The following is an 8,874-nucleotide window of genomic DNA, read 5'->3' on the forward strand; positions in this document are numbered from 1 at the left end:
GGATCAGCTCGACCGACGGGTGGGGCGGCCTGAAGTGGCTCACCTCAGAGCCAAGTGCAGACGGCTGTTTTGGAGGCCTGTGTGTAAAGAGTAAATAGACCAGTCGTATGTCGTCCGAGGTCGCCTGTTTATGGGGCCCTCTCACCCAATCCAATATCTAGCGGGACAAGCATGGTGCGTCGGTTCTCATTGCGGATCTAAAATTTTGCCATCTGAATGAGTAAATAGCAAAAATTATGTGGCCACTGATTGAAATGCCTACTGATTATGCTGGTGAAGATGCGATTTCTCAAGCCAGTCTTTTTACGGTGCATGACAGCACATGGTCTACATTCTGTTCCTTCCGGCTTCCTCGCCATTTGGTAATTTCCGACGCCCCTCCCGATAAAGCGCTTCCGGCAGTGCACCCCCAGCGTGTCAGGATGTGTCGTCATTTGCAAGGTGTCTGGCTGGAACCGCGACCGGCGTCCGGTCCGTGCCCGTCTCACCCGTTCCCTTACCAGGCAGCGAGCATGCCCTGGAGTCCCCTGATGCACCCGTGATGTGCCCTGGTGTACGCTGATGCGCCCCCGTGCGCCTTGAAGCGCCTTGTGTGCCGCCTTATGCCCCTGGGGTGTTCTGAGGCACCCCGGGGTGTTGCTGGAGCGCCCCTGTGCGCGGCTCGATGACGGCTACCCCGGTTCAATCGGCGTCCCCTCCTGTGACTATTAGCCGGCGCGCCGTGGGCCGCCACCCGCCACCCGCCGGCCGCTGACCGGCGCCCGCCCTGATGGATGGCCGCCCTGTGCGTTTTATGATCGGACCGCGGCTATTGTGGTCGGCAGGCGCGCGTACAGACTTCCGGCGCCGGCGCGCGCGCACGATCACGTGGGTGGTCACGTGTCGACCGATCAGAGGGTGCGCCGCTCCGCTCCCAGAAGGGTGAGTGCGGGGGCGGGCCGGCTGTATCCGGACGCAGACGCACAGCGGCGCGCGGCCGAGAGATCATAGGGTCGCCGCGCCGGCCGGCGGTGACGATAATGTCGCCCTTACGGCCGGCGTCGGCCGAGGTGTGTGGTTTGGGAGCGATGGGGCGGCGCCGCCGACACTGACCACTCAATGATCTGGCGCCTCTCTCCGCACCGCGCCGGATGTCGGCTGCGCCCCGGGGGGCCGCCGCCGCCGCGCCCGGGGAGCCGTGAGTCAGTCGGCGCGCGTCTGTAATGTGCGTGGGTGACTTCATTGATGGGTAGGTGACCAGAGGCTCCCTTTGTGCTTGGGTAGGGACTAGTCGTGATTTATGGGTCCTGGAGTTGTTTATCTGAGAGCTGTAATTGGGCAAGGTTTTTACTACAATCCCAAGGCGGTTCTTAAGCCGTGGTGGAGCCTTTACATAACTAACCGCTTTTACCACGCAGTAGGCATCCCGAGATTAGCTTTATGTCTTAAACGGACATGACGTCTTGAACGGAAATGACGTCATGACGGTGACGCGTGACCGGAAACGACGACCGGAATACAGAGATAAATATTTGCGTGTGTCATGTGCGACACCCATCGGTTCACGGGGTACACGTGACTCATGGTAGGAGTGTACTCACTCCGCACTCGCCCCTCGATAGCTCATTTGCAGAATGGCCTGCAAAAGCTTTTTTTTTTTCTTTGCGATTAAGATGCAGCGATCTGTCCTTCAAATCAAGCAATCACTCAACAGTATCAGTAGAGGAATGACCAGCCTACCGATCGATCACCATCCCTTCCGATGCTCTCCGTACCGGTAGTACTCTCAGTTCCCGCTGACATCTGCGGTATAGAGCCGCCCATCCCGCGGTCTGCAGGGAAAGGTTTCGGTCGCCCAGGGAGAGGTTTCGGTCGCCCAGGGAGAGGTTTCGGTCGCTCTCCGCGTGCTGACGTCAGCGTCACTCTGAGATCAGCGCTGACGGGTGATCTCAGAGCGGCGGCTCCGCGCAGTCTGCGAGCCTGTGGTCACGCCAGTCTGACTCACCCACTGGAGTCGGGTGATTCAGAGTCAGGACCGGTCACCGCCGGCAGCGGTGCGACATGGCTGGACGAACACTCCTGCCCACACCTCCCCACCGCGCTCGGACAAGCTTATCAACCTCGGAGGGAGTGTGTAATGTGTATGTTATGTCTATTGCGCAGTCACTTCAGCCTGTGTGTATGTCGGTGACTCGGTCTGTGGTCACTAGCCAGCTCTGGTCAGTGGTCACACCAGAGCTCTCTCACAAACAAACATTAGCACGTAGCATCATCCATCAACCACAGATCTGCGCGGCACTGTCGGCTCTCGTGACCTGCGCCTCTGTCGTGCGTTTGTATAGGTCCGGTCTGGACTGTGTTCCCACGCGGTGGCGTGGCTGGGCCAGGACCTCAGCCTCCCCCTGCCGAGCCGGTTCCCGGAATGATCCGGTTGATTCCCGGACCGGCGCGGTGTGGCGCAGCGGTCGGGTCCGGCCGGTACCGTGCCGTCCATCTCTCCGTGTCCGCTGAGTGTGGGACGGTGATCTGCAGTGTGTGCACGGGATGCCGCCGCGGTTTTCCCGGCACCACCGACCGGGTCCGGCCGCGGCGCCGTGCCGGCTGGGCCAGAGCCGGTACTTTGGGCGGGTCCTGACCTTGTCCCAGGGATTGGGGTTGGTATTTTGAACGGTTAGCATGCGTCATGTGATAACATTTTGGCATTTCAGGGCGTTAGACGGTCTGAAACAAAGAATTAAAGTCAAAACTATATTCTATCACATGAGAAGCGTTCGGTAAATATCGATGTATTTACCAATCGGACAGAATGGGGATGATCCACGCAATGTACTCTACTGGGCGTGGCCGTGGGCTCTGACCTAGCCCGCGCCCCACTGGGGGGGGGGGGCTATTCATAGCCCCCTCCCGTTTTTCTGCAATAACTTCCAAACCACTTGACGTATCGACGCCAAACTGTCAGTACCTTCGGCTGCATCAATTTGACACCTTGTGTCAAAATTTGAACTTCGTAGCTATCATAGGTCGGCCGGAAATGACGTCAGAGTGACGTCATGTTCGGCCGATTTCGACGCAAAACATTGAACCACGGCAATCGCTCCCAAGAGCTCAGTTTTTAAGCTAGATCCAATTTCTTTGCATGAAAGGACTCAGAATTGACTGCGCTATTAAACTGCTATCTCGGATTTTCAAAGTTTTGAAAATTTCGAAAATTTTATAAAATATTCAAAATTTATATTTTTATATTTTTCAAAAGTTTTTGACTTTTCGAAAAAAAAAACGGAATGTATGTGACAGAACGCATGCTTATGACTAACTCTAGCAAGTTTTAGCTAAATATCTTGAAAAATTGCCAAGTTATACGCATTATTGCAAAAAAATTCACAATTATTAATTTTTCAGATCAATTTTTCAGTACGTTTTTGACATCGTACACCAATATAAATAGCACCATCGTGTTCCTGAGCTCAAACTGCATCCAATAGACACCTTTTTTGTCGAAAAATTTTAACTTTAAAATTTGACCTTTTTTGACCTGAAAGTGACCTGACCTAAGCTAAATTCGACTCAAAATGACCTCGAATGACACAGACGACATCAAATTCGAAATCTATGGCCTAAATGGACCATAAAACATGTGTCACGTGACCGACGCATGATATAGTATTTCCGTGACCTGTGATGACCTGACCCTGACCTGAAAATCAAAGTACAAGTTTTATACCCTCACGGTATCTAGAGCATCTGTTCACGAGTGTGTAAACCAAAATGAGCCTGATCTGACTTGTAAGACGGCGGCCAGAGCCCAAAATGTGAACAAGCCGAAATGCTAATAATTTTTACTTTGACCTGAGGCCAGTTTTACCAAAAAATACCAGCCGGCCGCCGAAATAAAATATCCAGCCGAAAAAATAGACGCCACACAGCCACGAGTTTCACCAACAAAAAATTCCAGCCGACTTCGGACGGAAATTATTTGTCGCCGGTAGTCAGCTGATATTCTGTTACGATATCAAATTACGATATGTCAAGGAGGTTAATAATTCATTTAAAGCATGTTTTCAATCAAATTGAAGCGTGATTTCTAATGCAAATGCTATATACATTTCGAAATATTATTATCGTAAATTCAGTGGCGTACCCAGGAATTTGCGAAGGACCAGGGCATTGGACGAGAGGGCGCCAATCAAGGAGGGCGCCAACAACAAGGAGGGCGCCACATACCTGAAACTTGAATGTGTCAGTTATGTTCGTACGCGTATTTACAAATTGCAACCGAGCTCCGCCGTGGGGTAAGGTGGGCAGGGGTTTTCGCACTACGGCTGCGGTTGAACTACCGTCTGTGGTAGAAACTTCAGGGTGATGGCGCGTTTCATACGAAATCTGGCGCAATGTTTGTTTGCTTCTGAAATTGCTGTGAATTCTTGAAGTGGGAGTGTTTCAATAACAATTTGTGGATTATTTGAGTTTCTTTATATAAACATAGAATAATATTATGAAACATTGTGTGGAAACTGCAAATACTAATATGATCAATTACTTAGTTTGGGAATTGATACACATTTTGTAGAGGTTTGTCTAGCAAATGCAGTGGCGGATCCAGGGGGGGGGGGGCAAAATGGGCATTTGCCCCCCCCCAAACGGCATGATTTTAACATTACGCCTATGGACGATGCATGGAAAGAATCGATAAATTTTTATGGTTTGCCCCCCCCCCCCCAAACCTCTGAGCTGGATCCGCCTCTGAGCAAATGGTGTAACAAACCTCAAGCCCATCATCATCTGAAGCTGTTGTAACAAATCAAAATTGCTTTGATGTTACATAGTACCTTGTTGGAAAGACTGGAGCATGGTTCAAGATGATGTGTAAAAATTCAAGATTTGTGCGAAAGCTTGTGACTGAAGAGTGAAAACAGTTCTATATGATGGCTCAATCAAACGTGGAAATGGATGACAAAAGTAGAGTTTCAACATTCCAGCATGGGAGAATAACTTCAGAAATTCATAGTTCTTGTAATATTGCATTCTTCTTATGTACAGTTATAGGTTTTGTTAAAGGATATTTCAAATTAATTGTGTCAGTTTGAGATATAGATGGATTGCGGACAAAATTTGGAATCATTGCATGGTAGATAGGTAGGTACTTGTTCAGTAAAAAGGTATGTAATGAATGCCATGAGAAGGTTTTTTATGATTTAATATATGGTCACTGCTGTACCTACAAAAATGCAAGCTTACTAGCACCTAGTCTATGAATCATATTGAAAGTATTTGCTATGAATGTAAATATGTACCTGCAAACTATGTCAATAAATTTGTGTGATGTTGACCAGAGAGCTTTATCATCTGGATATTTATGTTGCTTCTTACATTAGGTGTTAAGCATAGTAATTACGGATGAACTTTGTGCCAATATCTTCAATGCACAATGTATGTAGCATGTCTACAACCCTCACTGATCCTGCTATAGCTATAGGCATTTGGCACCAGCAAGACCAAGGGCATTTCACAGGTGCACAACCTTTTGTCATGTACCCAGTACCACCAGTCACTTTTTTACTTAAGGTGCACATAGTAGTGCACACAACAATGTGCAGAGGGCCTACACAAAAACAACATGATTAGTGTGCACTATGCACAGCATTGTACCCTGATTATTTGAATATTTTGATCACTCCAGTCAACAGCCAGGAGACAATTATTGAATATCACATTTATCATACATCACTAGTCAAACAAGAGCATGATGACAAGCAATCATGGTAGTATTCCAATAAGTTGGACAGTCATCTCCCTGGGCGTCATTTTTCCAGGAAGGTACCTCTGCAGGTGTTGTGGTAGGACTAGGCTAGGTTGAATTGGGTTAAGTTAGGCGAAGTAAGGTGGTTAGGGCCAGGTCAGACCATAAGGCCTGGTCAGGTTGATTTTATGCTTTCATTTTAATTTGACATAGAAACCTATTACCTATGTTTTTGCTCCAGCCTGAATGTAATTAGGTTAAGAGTTAATTTTGCTTTGTTTTTTATCTGTCTTGTTTTGTGTTTTTTCCCTTATGTTTTGCCCCATAGGCAATGGTGGAGCTTTTCCAGGGAAGGTGGTGGAGCAAAAGCCGTCAAACCTGCGATGCCCGGTTGTTAAGTTAGATAATGTGCAACACTGAATCAATTTTTTTAATTACAGAACGAACATTATGAATTACACAGACATTTCAAAGCTCCTCAATGCGAACAAGATTGGTTTGCTAAGCAATGAAGTTCTACAAATCAGCAAAATTTGGAGGGGCAGAACGTTAATTTTTTCTCTGACAGCTTCGTAACATGTTACGAAGGCACCAAAACTACTTCAGTACAGGGTGTAACGAAATTATCCGGACATCCATTTTTTCGCCATATCTGTCTGCACAGTTTCCTAATCCTTTCTGATGTTAGAAGTGGGAATACCTATTGGATGAATACGTGCCTCTGCTATCGGCTTTCAACTCAGCAGTGACCTGACCTTGTCATGTGACTCTTGCTCTGAGTAGGAGTCGATTCACAGACGGGTTCACATGGTAGTTTTCGTCTAAGGCAGTTGCGAGAAGGGGATACAATCTCTCCTTTCGTGGTAAAATTGCATGGCGGCATCCACGGCGTCATGAGCCAGAAGCTGGTCTGCCAGCAGCTGGACATCAGCAGCAGCCAATTGCACATCTGCCTGAGGCGTAATAAGCTGGGACTTCGGTGGCAGACTCAGCCCGGTCGCGACCACAAAAGCCGCCCTTTTTCAAGTGGTGAGGAGAGTCATCAAGATAGCGGCAAGGAAACGGCACCAATCAATCCGCAAATTGACTCGAATTCTTACCAAGTCAGATAATAAGAGGTCCCATATCATGGTTCACCGCTACCCGCCCTTTAACTTGGTTCTAGTGCCCTTCAAACTGGAAAAGACAACGAAACTTACACTGACGGGAAACAACCAGTTCACCACCTTTCGCCTCACTTCAGATCGCGTCCACTGGTCGAAGAAAGATAACGGTGAGGGTCTGGTTGGATGGGTAGCCGTTTGAGCTGTATTATCCTTTGAACCGTCAAATCGGCCATGTATGGGCGGCCAGCCGCTCGAACTTGCTGGCCTTCGCCGCCGTCAAACATCCGGGTAATATCCAGATTGAAGCATCTCAGCTGCCTAGCAATGCTCCAATTGGATATAGTGTCACATAATACCGCCATCAACGTCAAGTATTACCGGAGCAACATACTGGCCAATGAATGATTGGAGGCGCTCAACCAGACGGCATAGGAGGGCACGGTTTTTGAACGCGCACTGATGCCTGATTCAAGCCACGCTGTCTTCATGCCGGGCGGCGGCGGGCGCGCTACTTAAAGTCCCTAAAAGAACGGGAAGTGATGCCGATAGAACCTTCAATCATTCTGGGCTAACGCTTATGACTTGGAAAAAGTCGCGATCCCGTTTCAAACGAAAACCTGTGGGCTCTTGTTCAGCAGGAGGTGTATGAAGAGCCACCCGCCATAAGCACCGCTCAACTGCAGGCACAGGTTTAGACGGCGTTTGTCCGCATCAAAGCCAGTGTGCTGGAGAATCCATTGGCTGAAATGCTCCAGAACATTCGCCACTGTGTTTTATGAAAGTTGGCTACATGCTCAGTTAAAAGAAAAGGTACCAGATTGTTTTGCTTTTTAATTACAGCGGGAAGAAAGGTGTCCGGATAATTTCGTTACACCCCCTGTAATGTTCAAATGGTTGCTAAATTCGAAATCAGCTCCAAAAACTAGCCTAGAAACACGTAAAACTCGAAAAAGTGAACCGAGGTCATCAAAGGTCATTGAGCTGACCTGACCTTCAGGTGACTTTGACACCCACCCTAATGCATGGGATCATCATCATATCACATGTTTCAACGCTTGAAACCACGTGAAGACAGCAACCGCGCGGCTAATGCGAGCAGACATACGCCGAATCGCGATTCGGGCCAAACATGGTCTCGAGAAATAGGTCACATGTCAAAGGTCATTTGGGTCAGGGTCCTGAAATTTTCAGGGTAGGTGTAAAATTGATAAAATCGGGGGCATTGAAAGTTTCGTCGCGATCGGACGGTTTTTACGCGAGTTACTCACGAAAAACCAATGGAGGGAAAAGCGCACTCAAAAAGGCAGAAATATGCACATGCGATATCCTATACTGCGAAAAAAGTTGCATCATTTTTGAACGTCGCCGACAAATTGTAATTACCCTAAGCTCAGGCAGATGTATGGTAGAAAATCCCCCAAGTGAAATACACTACGGCGGAAATAAAATACCCTACGGCGGAGCTCGGTTGCAATTTGTAAATACGCAGCTCAGGCAGATGTATGGTAGAAAATCCCCCAAGTGAAATACACTACGGCGGAAATAAAATACCCTACGGCGGAGCTCGGTTGCAATTTGTAAATACGCTGTTCGTACACGTGCGGAACGAACATAACTGACCTTGTACATGCGTACACATTGATCAGCCTCAGGCAGCGGTACACGTGCGGTACGAACATAACTCATAACTGCGAACGTGAAAGTGTCGCGGCCGAGCATTCTGGGTGAGTCTGTGGTGCGCGTTGCATCACTGTTCCGTTGCTCTTTTGTATTACTGGTGTCATGTGCATTGCTACATTCAATATAATTTCCTCACTGAGAGCCGGCTTTACTCTTATCTATCGGCGCTACTCCGTACTCCGTAGGAGTATCTCCGTCACGTCTGCGGTCGAATATGTAATAGCAATTGTGTTTTTCTTCAAACGCCCTTAAACTGAATCGAAATGTGCTCTCGCAAGACATGTCATCAAATAGCCGATTACAAAAAGCAAAGTATTTTGCTCACAGTGCTATATATTTACAAAATATACCTACCACTAACACCCAGCGACG

This window comes from Amphibalanus amphitrite, unplaced genomic scaffold, assembly GCF_019059575.1.
Source record: "Amphibalanus amphitrite isolate SeventyFive unplaced genomic scaffold, NRLGWU_Aamphi_draft 000096F_arrow, whole genome shotgun sequence".
Lineage (NCBI taxonomy): Eukaryota > Metazoa > Arthropoda > Thecostraca > Balanomorpha > Balanidae > Amphibalanus > Amphibalanus amphitrite.